We start from the raw sequence: 19735 nt of genomic DNA, 5'->3' as shown, positions 1-19735 counted from the left end.
AAACAAATTAATACTACTGAAAAAATTGACAGTCTTTGTTTTTATTACAAACTAGTTACGTTTAGTGTTTGTAATTCTAATTAAATATTTTGTAATGGATGGTGCCTGAGTAATGGCCAAGTGTAACAACATGTCACATAAGGACTTGGAAGGAAGCATTGAATGGTAACCGTTCAGTTGGAATTTGGGTAAAAGAACCTTTAAGCGCAGAATATCTCTCTGTCTTACTGTCAAATTTAACTTTCTCACCTCTATGCCAACCCTAGGCGTCTACAGGGGTGTAGGGTGCGTTCAGGGAAGACTAGTACCTCTGGTGTGATGGCTGCTGAGCCCTTTTTAGGGCTGCTTTCCACATTTGGTGTCCCCCTGTTTCACCTAACTCTCACCTGTGACTCCAAGAAGCTGTAGCATGCCCAGTTGCCACACTTGAGTAAACCATTTCAGCAGACAGGCTAAACCAGGTTGAGGGAAACTGAGGGGTCTCAAACCCGTTGGCAAGTTAGAGGGTATCTACCCCAAGCATGCGAAGACTTCCCCTGGTGGAATGGGCAGATAAGAACAATTTGTAGTCAGAGCTAATCTAGTCACCAAGCTTGTATGCCTACCAAAAGGAGTGAATAACAGGCTTGTGACAAAGCGATTGCCACTTGCAGAAAACATCATGCCACCATGTGCTCCCACATGATGAACCTTGATGAGATCGAAGAAAAGTTTGATGAAAACCTAGAGACTCTTATCATTAATGTTCCAAAAGAACACAAGCTTATAATTCTGGGTGACTTTAATGCTAGAGTGGGCTTAGACTACCAGATGTGGCAGGGAGTCCAGAGTTGGAAACAGCAACAGCAGTGATTACTCACTATTGAAGACTTGTGCATATCATGACCTCATCACCAACACTGTCTTCTGTTTACCTAAATGCAACAAAACTTCATGGATGCACCCTCGCAGCAAACACTGGCATTTAATAGACTATGTGAGTGTAAAAAGAGACAGGATGGTCTAATGTGTGGTGCAGAGTGCTGGACTGATCATAAACTTATCCTCTCCAAGCTAAATACTTGCATCCAACAGAAGTGGCATTCCCAAGGCAAAATGACTACCAGAAGAATTAACGTCAACAGATTAAACTTTTCTGAGTGGGAACAGTTTGTTGCTAATTTGGAAGGGAAGTTGAGCCAACACACAGCTGGCAACAGGGGAGCAGAAAAGGAGTGGGCAGCTTTCAGAGATTTGGTGTACAGCACTGCATTTGCTCATCTGGGCCAGAACACTCGCAAACACCAAGACTGGTTTGATGAAAATGATGGGAAATTCAGAAGCTGCTAAATGAAAAACTAGAAGTTTATAGGGTTTACCAGCAGTGCAGTTCATCCACTCCTAAGAAGGCAGCATTTAATTCCATCAAAAGTGAAGTACAAGCAAAGCTTAGAGAGATGTAGGATTTTTGGCTCAGTAAGAAGGCATATGAAATTTAATATTATGCTGATAGTAACAATCCAAAGCACTTTTATGATGCCATGAAGGCTATTTATTGGCCAAAGACCTATAATCCATCTCAATTACTCAGTGCTGATGGAGCCACATTGATTAGTGATAAGGATATGATCCTAGAGAGATGGGCTGAACATTTCTTTACCTCAGGTTGAAGTCAATCCCTCCCTAGCTGAAGTTCCAAATGAAGAATAGGTTTTGAATGCCATTAGGTGCCTTTCATGTGGCAAAGCACCTAGTGCTGATTGTATTCCAGCTGAGATTTACAGGGTAGGGGGCCCACTGCTTATACGTAAGTTGACTGAAGTTTTCCAGGTTCTATGGCAAGAGGAGGTTATCCCCCCAGGAGTTCAAGGATGTCTCCATTGTCCATCTCTATAAAGGTAAAGGAAATAGATTGTCTTGGGACAATCAACCGGGGGACGGGGGTGTCTCTCTCTCTCTCAGTCATTGGTGACAAGATTCTTGCCAGAGTCCTCCTTAGTAAGCTGATCTTTTGCCTGCAAGATGGTCATCTACCTGAGAGCTAGTGTGGCTTCAGAAAGAGCGGGAGGAATGGTCTTTATAGCATTTGCTGCCCAACAACTCCAGGAGAAATGCCACGAGTAGAATGGACGTCTATACACATTTGTAGATCTGACCAAGGCCTTTGATACTATCAGTAAGGAGGGCTTATGGAAAATTGTCAAAATTTGATTACCTGGAGAAGTTCATCAGCGTTGTACATCAATTTCATGATGGCATGCTTGCCGAGGTTCTGGATAATGGAGTGAAGCAAAGCTGTGTGCTTGCTCCCATGCTTTTTAGCATGATGTTTGCAGCCATGTTGTCAAATGCTTTCAATAAAGATGAACATGGCATGAAGGTCAGCTGTCACACTGATGGTAAATTCTTCAACTTGAAAAAGCTACAAGCCAAGACCAAAGTGAAGGGAGCGTTGGTGCATGATTTTCTGTTTGCAGATGATTGTGCAGTCAATGCAGCCTCTGAAGCTGAGATGCAACAAAGTATGGGTCAATTCTCTGCTGCTTTGCTAATTTTGGCCTAACAATTAACACCAAGAAAACCAAAGTGCTCCACCAGCCAGTACCACATCATCCATATGTAGAACCATCAGCTACAACAAATGGAGAAGTTTTGAATGCTGTGGATAAGTTACTTTGGTAGTCTACTTTCCAGGGATGTACACAGTGATAACGAGGTTGACACATGCAGTGCCAGAGGCTAGCTTAGTGTTTGGGAGGCTACAAAGGAATGTATGACAGAGAAGAGCTATTAGACTCAGTACCAAACTGAAGGTCTACAGAGCCATTGTGCTGACCTCATTGTTGTATGCCTGTGAAACCTGGACAGTGCCATGCCAGGAAACTGAATCACTTCCATTTGAATGTCTTAGGAAGATTCTGAAGATCACCTGGCAGGATAAAATACCAGATGCTGAGGTCCTTTCTGAAGCTAAACTGCCAAGCATTCAAACTCTACTTCAGAGAGTGCAACTCCAATGAGCTGGCCACTTTGTTCGAATGCAAAACATATGCTTGCCAAAAAAGACTCTTTTATGGAGAACACACAGGACAAGCATTCACATGGTGGTCAGAAGAAGTAATACAAAGATCAAGATCTCTCTTAAGAACTCTGGAATTAGGGGGCAGCTAGGTTGCACAGTGGATAGAGCAACGGCCCTGGAGTCAAGACGACCTGAGTTCAAATCCAGCTTCAGACACATAACACTTACTAGCTGTGTGACCCTGGGCAAGTCACTTAACCCCAACAGCCTTAAAAGGGAAAGAAAAAAAAAAAGAACTTTGGAATTGATTGTGTGATGTGGGAGACACTGGCACAGGACTGCTCAGCAGAGCATGCCCACATCAGAGAAGGGGATGTGCTCTATAAGCAAAGCAGAATTGAAACAGCTCAAAGGAAACCCAGAATTTGCGAATTTAGAAAATCCACCCCAAATGTTCACGTGGACTATTGTGCCCAACTTGTAGAACATTCTGAGCTCATATTGGTCTGATCAGCCACATATTACACATACATGTCATTTTGGTCCTCTTTGAGAACAAAGGACAACCACCACCATCATCACCAGCCATCTACAACCCACCTGAGTCTTTACATATGTCATTCTTCCTGCCTACGACATCCTCTATCATTTTCTACCTTTTCTATGCCAAGGATGTCCCTCTTTTTTTTTTTTTTTTTTTGTGATCCTTAAGATTAACCTCTTTCAAGGGCAGCTAGGTGGCGCAGTGGATACAGCACTGACCCTGGAGTCAGGAGGACCTGAGTTCAAATTTGACCACAGACAATTAACACTAGCTCTGTGACTCTAGGCTAGTCACTTAACCCCAATTGCCTCACCAAAAACAAAAAAAAAAGATTAACCTCTTTCCTGACCACCACCACTTGGTTCTGACAGCCTCTTACCAATACCATATCTATAAATTAATAATCTTTGAGAGGGTTTTCATATCTGTTTCACTTTATCCCAAGTGTATCTTGGCGTATGAGGCACAAAGGAGTTACATTGACATTTCTAAGGTTATACAGCTCACTGAAGGCATGCCCATCATTAAACACTGTGAGCTAGTTGCTGGATCATAGAATTCCAGTCCATGAAGCTGAGCAAGGGCTATTCCTTAATTAAGAAGTCCTGATGAAGCAGAGTGGTTCAGTGGAAAAAAACTGATTTGGAATCCTAGGCTCTGTTAAGTGGTTAAGTCATTTAACCTTTCTAGGCCTCAGTATCCTCATCTAAAAAATGGTATTAAATTAGATGATTTGTAAGACTATACTCCAAAAAGTCATTCAACTATTCATACTCTTAGACTCAACAATACCACTACTAGGCATAAGCCTCAAAAAGGTCAAAGAAAGTGGAAAGCACCCTCTTATGTTTAAAAAAAATATATATATATATATATATATATATATATATACACATATACATATACACACAGACGTATATCAGCTGTTTTTGTAGTGATAGCTGCTTGTGAAGAGAACAGCAGAACAAATTCTGGTACATGAATGGAATATTTTTATGTTCAAAGACATGAAGGGGATGGTTTCAGAGTAACCTGGGAAGACTTGTATGAACTGAGTAGAAGCAGGAGAATGATTTAGACAATAATGACATTATAAAGATAGCTTTGAAAGACATAAGAACTCTACTACAGTAACCAACCATCGTTCCAGTGGACTGATGATGTCATCATCTGACAGGTGGTGTATACAAACTGTAGAATGAGACACATTTTGAGATGTGGTCAGTGGGGAAATTAGTTTTGCTTATTTGTTACAAGGTTTATTTCTTTCCCTTTCATTTGAGAGAGGAAGGGAAAAGTAATGGAAAGAAAATAAAGGCTTGACTTAAAAAAAAACAAATAGTAAGAAAACCTCTAAGATCTCTTTAGCTCTCATTTTTACTTTATGTGTTAATGACACTTTTATATTTAGATTGCATTAATCACATTTTCCCCTCAATATCTTTTTTTCACTTAATAGTATTTTATTTTTTATCAATTACATGTAAAGATAGTTTTCAACATTCATTTTTGTAAGATTTTGAGTTCCAAATTTTTCTCCCTCCCTCCCTTCTCCCTTTCCCAAAACAACAAGCAATCTAATATAGGTTATACATGTACAATCATGTTAAACATATTTACACATTAGTCATGTGGAAGAATCAGAACAGAAGGGGGAAAAAAAAACACGAGAAAGAAAAAACAAACCAAAAAAAAAGGTGAAAATAGTATGCTTTGATCTGCATTCACACTCCATAGTTCTTTCTCTGAATGCGGATAGCATTTTCCATCGTGAGTCTTTTGGAATTGTCTTGGATCAGTTTATGTCTTTCCAGGTTTTTCTGAAATCTGCCTGCTCATCATTTCTTATAGAATAATAGTATCCCATTACATTCATATACCACAACTTGTTCAGCCAGTTCCCAGCTGATGGGCATCCCCTCAATTTCCAGTTTTTGCCACCACAAAAAGAATTGCTATAAATATTTTGTGTGTATGGGGAAGGGGTAGAGTTTAGTGAAGGCAGAATGAGATGATAGAACTTGGGTAAATTAATGCATCTATAGAGTTATTCACATAATTGATATATGCAAAGCTGTTTAAGCTTAATGAGGTCAACAAGATCCTAATAAAAGTAAAATATTAATAGATAATCAAAATTACACAGTAAAGCAAACAAGTTTGGGGTTTGTATATTTCCCTTTAAAAATTCTGAACTTAATATTAAGATGAGCACTTCTGCACTATACAGTGGAACAGAGCTATATATGAAACTGCAAATCTCTACTATGTACAACTCTTCTTTTTCTTTTTAAGTATATAGTTCAACATGTTACTTTCAAAGCTGTCCTATTTGTATGCATTTACTATAGAGTGCTAGCCCTGGAGTCAGGAAGACCTGAGTTCAAATCCAGACTCAAACACTAGCTATGTGACCCTGGGCAACTCACTTAATCCTGATTGCCTCACCAAAAAAAAAGCAAAAAAATACTTAAGCTTAAATACTTTGGCCACATAATGACAAGATGGGACTCACTGGAAAAGGCCTGGAAATTGGGAAAGATTGAAGGGAAAAGGGGATGGCAGAGGATGAGATGGATAGATAGTGTCACAGAAACAATGAACATGAGCTTAGACAGACTTTGAAAAATAGTAGAAGATAGAAGGGCCTAATGTGCTATGGTCCATGAACAACGACAAAACTTGAACAAAAACAACGCAAAGTATAGTGCAAAACGTTGCAAAATAAGACTCAAGATTAATAAACGAGAGAGGCTTCATTTTCTACAGTCTATTCAGAAGAATCACCTAAATATTATGAATGTTTTGTGTAAAAAGAGAGCCAGGAGACACTGGACATGGTGAATAGCAAATACTGTAATAAAAAATGAAATCAACTAAATCTTAGACCAAAACAGCACTGATGTTTATGTGGCACATCAATGTTATATGGTACTTTCCATGTCTCATTTGACCCGCATCACCTTATGGGATAGATATGATAGGTAGTATTATCCCTACTTTACAGGTAAGGAATTTGATTTTTTTTTTTTTTTTTTTTTGGCTAGGCAATGGGGTTAAGTGACTTGCCCTGGGTCACACAGATAGTAAGTGTTGTGTCGGAGGTCAGATTTGAACTTAGGTCCTCCAGACTCCAGGGCTGGTGCTCTATTCACTTTGCCACCTAGCTGCCCCCAGGTAAGGAATTTGAGGCCTAGAGATATTGTGACTTGTTCATGGTCACATAGCTAAGAAAGTTAGAGATGGCCTTCTCTGGCCAGGCCTTCTCTGTCCAGCATTCTATGCACTGAAAACTGGATCTTTCTCCACTTCCAAACATTGCAAATACCATTTTTTTTATTCTTGAAATACCAATCCTGTTCATTTTCTTTGAAACTAACCTCATTTATAAATTATCTCCAGATTCGCTTCACTTGGACCAGATACCTCCTTCAGGTCCTCCTATGGGCATCTCAAATTCAACAATTCAAAACTTTATTATTCCTCTCCCACTCCTACCCCTGCTATAGAAGGAAACACTATCATTCTAGTCTCCCTGGTTGGCAACCTTGGGTCATTTTTGACTCTCCCCAACCTGCACACTCTCCATAGCCCATCAATCACCAAATACTGTAATTTCTTTCTTTCTCTATACCAGGGTGTCAAACTCAAATAGAAACAGATCCCTGCTGCACATATTGACCTAGAAAGCTAATTAACATTACCTATCCTGTACTGTATTTTTATTTTGTTAAATATTTCCCAATTATGTTTTAATCCAGTTCAGGCTGCATCCAGGGGTATTATGGGCTGCAAGCTTGACATCTCTACTCAATAGATCTCAAATATGCCCCCTTCTTTCCACTCATATAGCTACCACCCTAGTTAAGGGCCCTATCACCTCTTCTATAGTTCACTGAAATAGCCTTCTAATTGAACTCTGCCTCAAGTCTCTACACATTCTAATTAATCCCAATTAATACAGCAGCCAAATTTTCTTAAGGTAGAAGTCAGACCACATCTTTTACCCTACTCATTAAAGGCCAATGACAGCCAGTTGCCTCTAGGATCAAAAATAAAGATGTTTGGCATTTAAAGCTTGTAAAAACCCAACATCTATCTTTCCGGTTTTTTTTAATATATCACCCCCTTCTAACGTGTTGGAGGTCCCACCAGTCTGTTTGCTATCTCTGTACTTTTGTCCTTTGCTGTCCCTTACCACTGGGAAACATTCCCTCATTAACTGGATCACTAAGGTTGACTTTTTTTTTTAATGAAGACAACAGAAGGATGGCCAGAAAGAAGCACAGCTTTGAAACCTGCAAGTTGAACTTAATACAATTTTTTTTTTAAAGCAAGAAATGTTTTCAGTTTCACACACTCCCATATCCTACCGGCTGCACTGGTTTTGGATTTCTTTGGATCTCTCCATCATGCCTTCTTTCCCCTGGAAACTCACTGGGAAATATTATTCTTTGAGATGGAATCCTGTAAAATGAAATGTCTGGTCCTCACATTTCATTGATACCCTTTGCCCCTCTGACTAGACCCTGTAACTAGAGGGCAAGGCCATGGGCCCTGGGAGCTAAGCAGTTTTTCTCCACATTTCCCACCAGCTGTATACACTGATTTGGGACTAACATCTTTGGAACTCTCCATTATGTCTTGACACCTCTGTATCTTCTCTCTCCTCCTTTCCTACCTTTTTAGCTTTCTGAAAGCTTCCACTAAATTGTAAGCTCCTTGAGAGCAGGGATTATTTGTATGCACTTCCCCTGCACTTAGCATAGTGACTGGCACATAGTAGGCATTAATAAATGTTTGCTGAACAATCCCTTTTTTATGGAATCCCTATTATATGGAAATGCTAATTTCATCTTAAATATTTAAGTTCAAAATCATTTGTCTTCTAAAACTCAACTCCAGTACCACCTCCCAAAGGAGAGCTTTTCTGGTTCCCACTCCTGCTATAAGAGTCTTCTCCTCTAAGACTACTTTTCACCTACTCAGTAATGTCTAATGCCTTTGCATGTTTATTACCCGTTCTACCCCTACAGAGTTCACACTATCACTAGTAAACAAGTTCACCATAACTTAACACAAATTAGAAAGCTGTACATTCCCCATCTCTGCTTCCCTAAATCAGTTCTACTGAAATTGTGAGCTCCTCAAAGGCAGCGACTGTTTTGCTTCCCTTTTTATTCCCAGTGTTTAGCAGAGTAGGTGCTTAATGTTGATTGAAATTCCTCTTAAATCAATATGCTATAAGGAATTCGTAGCTATCTAGTCCTTAGCTGAGGTAGAGTACCACACATTTGGAATATCTTTCATCTACCTTTTTATGGCCTACAGAAGGTCAGTGGAAGGTCAAATGATATAACTTTTTCCTTCTCACATCCTCATTATTTTACTAGTCCTAATAGGAAGAGGACAAACACTAAATATGTTCTGAAGTTCTGTGGAGAAGTCTGAAGAAAATTTTTTAAGCTTAGAACATGAAAGCAAAACAAAAAATTCTTATTTCACTAACAGCTGAACTGATCTTGTATTTAAAATACTAAATACAACATGAAGCGTGGTTCTGTGTATATACCTGGCACTTAAAATGAAAGCAACCTAAAATTCACTACCCTTTATCATTATTGTTGCAATCTTTTCAAAGTCAAGTTTGGATTCCCCAGTTATATGGCTGTAATCACAGCATTCTCATTTGAGGATGAGAAGTTGGTTATAACTTAGTCGTAACCTGCTAACAGAATAAAGATCACCACGCTAACTGAACCCTTGATTGAGACCACCTCCCATAGCCTCCTTTCCCCTCTGATGGAGGAGTGGGGACAGGAGGGCTGAGTACTAATTTTTCCCAATGCCTTCCTTTATAGAAGGAAGAAATCAGTGTTGTCCTCCCTGCTTTTAACTCAGATTGCTTCCAAGCTGGTACTTTCTAGCGTCTCTGCCCCGAAACTGCTTTCCTCTTCTTTTCGTGTGTGGTTTCCACCTTTAGACAGTAAGCTCCTTTAAGGCTGAGATTCTTTAAATTTACCCCTAGCACTTACCACAATGTCTCAAACATAATACTTAATGTATATTGGACTGGAAATGTAGAATATCTTTGTGATTGAAAATCTAGGTTTCCAAGAATCAAGTCAGATTTGCAATGAAGCATTTCATGTCCAAACTGAGATGAAAGACATCAGAAAATTAATGTATACTCATACTATAATGTTTATACAAAAAGAGGCCAATACAAGAACTAAATCCCAATAGTATCAATAATTTCTTCTGGCCAATTGATTTCAACTGCTGCAAATACTCATTTCTAAACTACAACTGAGAAACCCTAACTAGTTGCAGCAGTTTTTGTTATATACTGCATTGATGGAACCTAAATACAAACACTTGAAACTGTAGTAAGATTGTACCCCAAAGGTGATAACCACATCTAACGTTTTTCAAACACAGCTATGGCCATATATACTAGTACTCTCACTATACTAGTTACAATCCAAAGAGCTGTAATCAAGTGTATTTATGATAGGTTTTCCTTTTTATAAGTTTTCAACCTGCCCTTGCCCCAGACTTGCTATGGAAATAAAGGTGAGGCAGTTTGATGTGAAATAAGTGCTGGGCTGGAGTGAAGATGCCTAGCTTGCCACCTACTATGTCATAATAGTCCTGGGCAGCTAGATAGTTTAGTGGATAGAGAGTGCTGGACCTGAAGCATATCTTCCTGAGTTCAAATCCAGCCTAGGAGCTGGAGAAGGAAATGGCAAACCACTCCAGCATCTCTGCCAAGAAAAACCCCAAATGGGGTCACGAAGAGCTAGACGTGACTGAAAAAGAACTGAACAACAAAATCCTGAGGGTCCAAAGGCAAGTAACAATCCTTCCTTCTCCTAGCTCTGTTTACCTATTTGTAAAAGAAAAGTTGGACTAAATGACTCTTCCATTTCTAAATCTATGATTCCATGAAGGAGTTGTGATTAGCAATTATAGTTTAGAAAAAGTTTATCATTTACCAACCTTTTCATTTTTGGGATATTTAAACTACCATAATAGTTAATTCACATTTATCTACAGATCTTTAAAGTTTACTTAACATTTTCTTCACACCTCTGTGAGGTAGGTAGGGTGTTGTTATCCTCATTTTACAAGGTCAGAGGTTAAATGACTTGCCTAAGTCACACACATGAAGTCAAATACACTTCCCACTATTTTGTGCTCCACTTAACCATATATTTGTTCCAAGGACACATCACCTTTGTTGTTCAGTTGTGTCTGACTCTTCACGACCTCATTTGAGGTTTTCTTGGCAGAGATACTACAGTGGTTGGTTTGTCAGCTCCTCCTCCAGCTCATTTTACAGATGGGGAGACTGAGGCAAGCAGGGTTAAGTAACTTGCCCAGGGTCCCACAGCTAGTGAGTGTCTGAGGCCAGATGTGAACTCAGGAAGATGAGTCTTCCTGACTCAAGGCCTTACTCTATACTGGACTGTTCCTCTACCATTCAAATTCATTCATATGCTGAACAGCCAGCCCAGTTACAATTATTTTAGTCTAGAAATAGAAAATAATTCCACAATCATCATCTATGGATGGCATTTTGATTATTTTGAATACATACAGTAAAAGCCCTTTTTCACAATTAAGTATAGTAAAACATCAAGAAAATAAGAAACAGAATGGTCAGTTTACTATCAAAATTCACATGTAAGACTGCACTCAGATCTAAAAATGTTAGACACGAGAAATAAGTAAATAAGATGGAAGAATGTAGCTCCATGGTAACAATGAAAAGAAATAACTCATTAAAACTTCAAGGTACAGCAATTACTCAACTATTAGAACTAGCAATAATAAAGAGAGGGAAGAGGGACAACATGGCTGGTGTTCTCTATATTGGTCCAGTCTTTTCTAGAAAGCAAATAAGAGCTAGAGTTGTACCTTGTTCCATTTCTGAGAAGGTACCCTGAGGAAATAAGCCCCACTCAAAAAAGAACAAAAATTATACAAAGCAGTTTATAAGCAGAGCTTAAGTGAAAGGCTAGAAGTAACCTAAATGCCTAATAGCAGGAGGATAACTAACCAAATCACAGTTCAGGATTAAATTAAAAATTTTTAAATTATGATGGTTGTTGATACATAAAGATGTTTATACGAAGAAAATTTCAAAAAATATTATGTGCAGATCATAACTATGTAAAATATACATGAAGATAAGGAGCGAATGTAAATGTTAATAATTTATATTATTTTTATGTGTATCAGATTGCTTCAGTTACTAATTCTAAAGTGACAACAACCTTGCAGCTTAGTGAGGTAGCTGGTATGCTCCCTTTTATAGATAAGCAAACTGAGAGGCTCCAAGTTAACTTACCTACATCCACACATCTAAATGTCAAGAGCTATCCATGCTTATAACCCAGATCCTTCTGGATCTTCTGTCCAAGGCTATTTTCTAATATGCAAACTCATTTTATCTGCCTGATCTTACAATTATATAAAATATTACATTTCAATGCTGAGAAGTGAGACTAAGGATAACATTGATTTCTGCTGACAATGCTTCTTTAAAACAATTCCAACAGTTTAGACAAATCAGACCAAAGAATGCACAGGCATGCTAGCAACTGAAGAAATGCAAAATAAAACTATGGTATAATCATGTACATTACAAACAGCAGAGATAAATGGACTGAACTTCAGTTCCTACTGCCAGTTTTAAAGGTTGTGTCTATGTTGCAAAGAGTAGGAAGGAGCCATAAGGGAAGGTTCCAAGACTAAAATTCCCACAGAAAGAGACACTTAGCTCTGAACCACAAAATTAAGTAATCTTCTCTCTGGGACAATCAAGGGAAGGGGGGCAACCACTATTACTAATTTTTAGTGACAAAACATATTGACACTATGTATAAAAAATGGTAAAATATTTTGACACGTCACACATCCATGAGTTCAGAATTTTGCAGGGAAATGAGGAGGAAAGGAAGGGTGTTGCCAACCCATAAAAATGAACAGCACAGGTCAAATGAACAGCTCAACACTTTTTTTTTTCAAAATCATGACAATTATTACTGCAAAGTAAGGTAGTGTCCTGGAATGCCAGTTAAAAAAACAAAACAAAACACATTTGATGTTTATTAGTGGTGTGTTCCAAGTCACATCTAAGTTCTCAGTTTCTAAAAATGTAAAATAAGCATAATATTTTTTCCGAACTACCTGAGAAAAGGATTTAGGTGTTTTCTATTAAAGCCTCTCTCCTCTCCAATCCTCTTTAGCATCCAGGTAGGTAGGCAGATAGATAGTGACTACTAAAATGGAGGGGAGTCCTAGGGGGGAAGAAATGACTCGGTTGGTTCGTGATAAAACTATGAAAAAGACCCCGAAATACTGGCATTATCCTACCCTAGAAATTAAAATAAGAAAATGAAACGCAAAATAGGAAGTTTTCCAGGTTCAGTTCATCATTCCCAGTCTGTTACTGGCCGTATGATAAGAGGCGATGAATGGATCCCAGGGTAGAAAAAAGGCCTAAGTTTTTCTGTAAAAGTCTCAGTGAAGGTATAAATGTGAGACCTGTCGTTCAGATTGTAAAAGGAGACCTCCCCCAAGTCATAGTCCAGAAAAATCCCAATTCGCTTGGGCTTTATTTTTAGGAGTAGGGGGGTCGGGGTTCTTGTCAGGGCGGTATATTCATTCTTATACCACCTCAGTCTCCAGTAGCCATCCTCAGGTGATACTTGAATCTTCCCTTTCCTGGTAACGGAGTCTTTGCAAATCCCCAGAGTCCACTGAGTCTTATCTCCGACCTCCACCTCCCAATAATGCCTGCCCGACGAAAACCCCTCGGAACCCAGGACGAACGGGTAAAAGGTAAATCTCTCCGGGATGTCCGGTAGATCCTGCTTTGTCTCCACAAACCTCACGCTTTTCCGGTCCTCCGAGAGGACCAGGTTGGGGTGCGCCGTCGAGGGGTCTAGCGTAATATCCACTTTGAACTTCTTGATCATTTTCTTGAGCGCAAAATGTTGCAGAGGGAAACTGCAGGTGTCCTTCTTCAGCTCCAGGGACACGGCAGCAGGGATTTTGGCGTTGTCGCACCTGCTGATGATGTGCTTAATTCCCCTGAGCGCCTCCACCGCTGGCCGCTGGCATCTCTCCTGGATCTCGCCGATGAGCTTGTGCAGGGTGGTGCCGTGGTCCGACAGCTTGGCCACGTTCTCGCTCAGCTTCTGCAGGATCTCCTTCTCCTCGTCCTCCAGCCTCCGCAGCACCGCCTGGTGCTCCTCGTCCAGGAACTGATGCAGCTTCTCAAACTCCGAGTGGAGCTTCTGCCGTCGGTTCTCCACCTTCTCCCGCAGCTCGCCGGGCTTCCTCTGCTCGCACGCCATGAAGTGGCGCAAGTCCTCCACCTGCCTCTTCAGGGGCCCCAGGTAGGCGCGCAGCTTCTTCTTGTAGCACGCGGCCGCCTGGTCTACGGGGCCCACGCGGTGGTCGCGGTGCTCGCAGGAGATGCAGCACACCAGGCACACCACCTCGCGCTCCTTCTCGCAGAAGAGGCTCAGCGCCTGCTGGTGCTTCTCGCACACCGCCTCTTCGTGCCGTCTCCGCTTGCTGCGCTTGGGGATCAGCTTCCGCGCGATCTCCGCCACGTTGCCCAGCTGCCGGTTGGTGCGGAAGGTGCGCAGGGGGAAGTGGCGGCGGCACACGGGGCAGGGGAAGCGCTCCTCCAGCTCCTCCCAGCAGCGGAGGATGCAGGTGCGGCAGAAGTTGTGACCACAGTCGATGGTCACCGGGTCGTTCAGATAGTCTAAGCAGATGGCGCAGCTCGCCTCCACCTGGAGGCTTTCTAGGGCGCTCGCCTTGGCCATGACCTTGAGGGGAGGAGGGTAGCCTGGAGGTGAGCGGCGGGGCTGAACTCAAATTCAGATCCCTTCCACTATCCGCTTCCCAATTAAAGAACTGCCTCAGCAGCCACAGCCTCTCTCTCTCCCGGGACACCTCTCTTAACTCCTCGTTCAAGTGCACGGCTGTGGAGCGACTCCGCACCGTCTAGCCAATCAGAAAGCTGCGAGGCACCGGTCCTTCCCGCCTCTCCTGCGCAGACTACTGGGCTGGGAGCGGCGGACACCGACGGGCGCACGAGCCAGCCTCTCCCGGGGTGCGCAGAGACCAGCCACTCGTTAAGGAACGCCACTCCGCCGGCCGCGGCCTTGCCCCCCACAGCCAATCACCCCGCGGATGTCCTTACCGGCTAGAGGCTAAATTCCACCACCTGTGCGGCAATCGCTCGCCCGACCTTCGGGAGCGCGGTAGCCGGATGGTCTCTGCTGGGGGGCCGGGAGACTGCAGCCAGATGGTGGAGCGGGTGGAGGGCGAGGCTCCTTCCCCGGCAACTGGAGTAAGCGTTGGGATTGGCTGCTCTGCTCTGGAGCCCCGCCTCCCTCCCCCCTCCCACTCAGGCGGGTGGGGAGGGGGCTGTTTGGATAAACTGTAGTGATGCAACTGGAGAACAGCTCCCCATTCTTGGGCCACCACAGCACAATGATACCAAGAGTAGCAATAAAAGTAACAAGTGACATTTAAATAGGTCATTAAACTTTGCCAAGTGCTTAACTTTGGGCTTTTACAGGTGAGAAAATCGAGGCACACAGGGTTAAATGACTTGCCCAGGGTCGTAGTGTCTTCTGTCTGGCACGTAGTAGGTGCTTTGTGCTTATTGACTGACGTAGTGAGGTAGCTACGTTTATGAGAGAGCACGTTTGTACCCCTGCTTTTTACCAGTAAGGAAATTGAATTGCCTCGGTGTCAGAGAGTTAGTAAATGGCGGAGTAGGATTCAAACCTGCATCTTCATGTTTCAGATACACCTTTTTGTAAACTTTGCATGGTCATATGATCTAAAATCCAAAAAGAATCTGTCTAGCCCAACACTCTCATTTAACGTAGGAAGAAACTGAGGCCCAGAGAGGGTAACAAACTCCCCAGGAATCACACAATGGAAACTTGTAGGGTCCTTTCTGGAAGATTCTAGAAACCCTCCAAGGCACCTAGAGAACGCTGGGCATGCGCACAACGTTTGTTCTATGGACCCAAAAGACTTTATTTCTCTTTATAATTTGTGCCCACATACCCAAAGTTCGAAGGACCCTGCTGTAATGAGTGGGAGGAATTTGAAACAAAAAATCACTTATGTCTCACCCCTCCCCCCATCCAGAGAGGCTGTGATCTCTCTAGGTGCCTCGAGGCTGCACCACACAGTGAGGACCGCTGCCCTTAAGGCATCTTATTACTTTGTGTGCGGGTTGGGTGAGGTGCTGCTAATTATCAGTGCTCAAGTCTAAGGTGATAATGTGTGGAGGCAGCTCATTGTGGAAGTGGACAGAATGCCGTGCCTGGTGTTAGGAAGACTCCATTTCCTGAGTTCAAATCTGGCCTCAGATACTTAAAAGCTGTGTGATCCTGGGCAAGTCGCTTGACCCTGTTTGCCTCAGTTTCCTCATCTGTACACTAAACTGAAATAGGAAGTGGCAAACTACTCCAACGTCTTTGCCAAGAACACCTCAAATGCGGTCATAAAGAGTCAGATACGACTGAACAACAACAGCAAAGGTAATGTGTCCTTGGAACTTCTCTTTTACCTGTTTGTGGGAGCAGAGTTGTCCTGTAAAGGGAAACCACATGTATTCTGACCTCCAGAGGAACCAGTTATGGCCTTCTGAAATCCCTAACAGTTACAAAACAACAAGCCTACTGTGAACCAAGCACAGTACTAGGCACTTGGAGTACTAGCACTAGTACTAGTAGGTACAAACTTTTCTAAAGACAGGCGCTGCCCTTAAAAGGTTTCATTACTGTCTGGCAGGAGGTTGACAACACCCAGACATCTATGATACACACCATTACCAGATAAGAAGTTCATTAGGGAGTTACAAAGGAATTTTTTATTTTATATTTATATATTTTAAAGGAATATCAATTTTGTAACTGTGGAGGGTGAATTGGAGATAGAAGTGACCAGATGCAGGGAAACCAATTAGGAAGATATTGCAGTAATCCAGATGAGGTAATGAGAGCCTGGAGTAGGTTGGTTGTGGTATGAGTAGAGAAGGGTTGAGGAAGATGAGAGTTGAATCAGAATCAACAAGATTTGGCAAATAATATGGGAGGGAGTAGATGAATAAAAGTGAAGAGTCATAATTCCTAGATTGTGAGTCTGCATTACTGGATGAAAGGTAGTGGTCTTTAAAAAAAAAAAAGAAGAACGGTAGTGGTGTTGATGGAAATAGGGAAGTTGTAGCATTGGATTGAGGCAAAAGATAAGAATTTGGGGATTTGAGATGCCTGTGAGACAGCCAGGTGGAATGACAAAGAAGCACTTGTTCTGGAAAGAGATAAGAGTTGGTTATGTAAATTTGGGGTAAGGTGGGGTTCTACAAAGTAATAATAATTAAATCTGTAAAAGCTAGCACTTAGGGCTGAGACTAAGGGGACGGCTTCCAATAGGAAAGCCAGGTAGATTCTAGTACTGTTCTCTCTGCTGAAAATCCTGGAATACACCTTTGAGCTGGTTTTATGTTTTAACTTCTATTTTAGTTTTACTTATTAGATTCCTGATGATTATATTAGGAAGCCCTACTGTAGTGGGAAGAGTACTGGAGTTTAACAGTTTTGGAATCAGACATGAATCTGAGTTGGGGCCTCAGAGTTGTAGGAATGGCTTTTAATGTTCTTGGTAACACAGGCTCTGCAATCCAATGACACGTTGCTGTTATTTTCATAAGATACTTCCCTCACAGGCCCTTCCACATGCTCTGCAATCCAATGACACGTTGCTGTTATTCTCATAAGATACTTCCCTCTAGAAAACCCCTCCAAATCCCTGTAAAAAAAATGACTCTAAACAAAAGATACTTCCCTCTTCAGACTCCATGCATTTTCACTGACTGACCCAAACCTAGAATTCTTCCTCTCCACAAATCAAGGCCACAAACATTCATTAAATGATTACTAAGTGCTGGCATGTGAAGTATAAATAGAAACATCTTGGTCATCAGCTTATAGTCTAGTAGGGGAAGATAAACTCAAAAGGGATTGGGGGTGGGGGTTGGGATAGGGATATCCAAGTTACCTGGCCTGGAGTGATAGAGAAAGTCTGTTGAGTAAACAGCAACCTGGGGAAGGAATGAAGACATGGCTGGCCTGGGCATCCTCCTTCTTAACATGGAGATTCTGAGAGGAACCAGCCAATCAGAGAGAGAGAGATCGAATGGGTGCTTCCAGTGTAAGAATTAGTCCGGGAGTAGAGTGAACTTCTAAGTATGGTGAAGAAAGTCCTGTGGAGATGTATCAGAAGGACAGTCTGGAGAGTAAAAAGACTCATCTTTGTCTCCTGACCACCTTTGGATTCCTTCAAGTCTCAGCTAAAACCCTAACTTCTGCAAGAAACTTTTCAATAATAATAGTAACAGCTAACATAGCTTTTACTATGTGCCAGGCACTGTGCTAAGCACTTTTCAATTATTGTTTCATTTGATCCTCACAACAACCCTGGCAGGTAGGTGCTATTATCTTCCCAGTTTTGCAGATAAGGAAGAAACTGAGGCAGAGGTTAAATAACTTGTTCAAAGTCAATAAGGGTCTGAGGCCACATTTGACCTCAGATCTTCCTAACTTCAGGCCCAGAGTCCACTGCTAGTATTTTCTGTGTGAGGTGATCTCCATGCTATATTGTATATGTCTTGTTTGTACACAATCGTTAGCGTGTTGTCTCCCTGGTTAGATTGTAAACTCTTTGAGGACAGGAACTATTTTGACCTTTCTTTGTATCCCCAGTGCTTAGCACAGTGCCTGGAACATAGTAAGCACTTAATAAATGTTCCCTTCCAGGTCAGGAGGCCTCTTAATTCTAGTTCACTTGGGCTCAGAGATAACTGATGGCTTACCTGAGGAAGGGACATGCTAATGATTTCAGTGAAAACAAATGAGGATTCACAGCTCTTTCTGCAGAAAATCTGGAATGCTCCTTTGAGCTGTTTTTATGTTTTTAACTTACATTTTAGTTTTACTTATTAAATTTCTAATGATTATATTAGGGAGCCTTGTTGTAGTGGAAAGAGTACTGGAGTTTCACAGTTTTGGAGTCAAAAGACATGAATCTGAGTTGGGGCCTCAAAAACTTCCTGGCTTTTTGCCCCAAAGTAAATCACCTAAACTCTGGCAGCCTTAGTTTTCTCATTTGTAAAATCAAGCTGATGAGAGACTTGTACTACCTACCTACCTCACAGCTTCGTTATCAGAAAAGCACTTTATAAAATAAACTGTAAAGTGCTTTATTATAAGGTAATGTGAAGTATTAGTTTTTGAAATGCAGAGCAAGTATAAGTTGTTAATAAATTAAAATCAGGATGTAAGAGGAGAATGGTCTAGCTTTAGCAATGGTTACCTAGATCTCTAATGAGCAAGGGGCTTATAACCTGAGTAGATACCAACACCTACAACAACAAGCATTTATTGAGTCCCTTTCCATATGTCTGGCCCTGGGGGACATGAAGAGAAAAAAAAATTAAACATACTGCCCTCGAGGAATTTACATTCCGTTGGGGGCACAGGGTTGGGGAAGGAGGTATATTGTTTACATATGCAAATATATATGATATACATTTAATAAAATAATTGGGAGGGGAATGGCATTAGCAACTGGGTAGATCAGGAAAGGGATTATGTAGGAGAAGGTCTTTTGAGTTGAGACTTCAGCAAGCTGGGGATTCTAATTTTTGTTATTGTTCTCTTTTGTTTTTACATTGCCTTCATTCCCGGAGGCACTTCCCTTCTTCCCTACCCCTCCAGTCACTCCTTTTTAACAAAACCCAGAAAAGACAGAGAAAGAAGAAATAAAGCAGTTCATCAAAATTAATCAACATATCAATTGAATCTGACAATATTTTTCATTCATAGTACCCCAGCTCTGTAGAGAAGGGAGGAAGGTACATTTCCTCATCTCTTCTTAGGGAACTAGCTTGCCAACCTCTCTCTTTAAATAGATTGTGATTCTGATCATTTACAGGACTTTGGGAAAAGGTTTCTTCTCTCATATCCATTAAAATAGTCAAAGATATCTTTTTCTTTTACTTTGCCTAATTTTCCTACCATTCTCCTCCCCTCCCAAGAGAGCTATATCCCTGTAGCACAGGATTAAAAAGAAAAATGAGA

The 19735-nt window shown here is 41.4% G+C and overlaps 1 pseudogene; it reads right to left on the bottom strand.

Annotated features, from left to right (window-relative positions):
• Nucleotides 1-11791: 11791 nt before the first annotated feature.
• On the bottom strand, nucleotides 11792-14535 carry LOC114046603 (annotated as a pseudogene).
• Nucleotides 14536-19735: the final 5200 nt, after the last annotated feature.

This window comes from Vombatus ursinus, unplaced genomic scaffold (assembly GCF_900497805.2).
Source record: "Vombatus ursinus unplaced genomic scaffold, bare-nosed wombat genome assembly UNPS02014784.1, whole genome shotgun sequence".
NCBI lineage: Eukaryota > Metazoa > Chordata > Mammalia > Diprotodontia > Vombatidae > Vombatus > Vombatus ursinus.
This window is presented reverse-complemented; position numbering and strand designations above follow the sequence as displayed.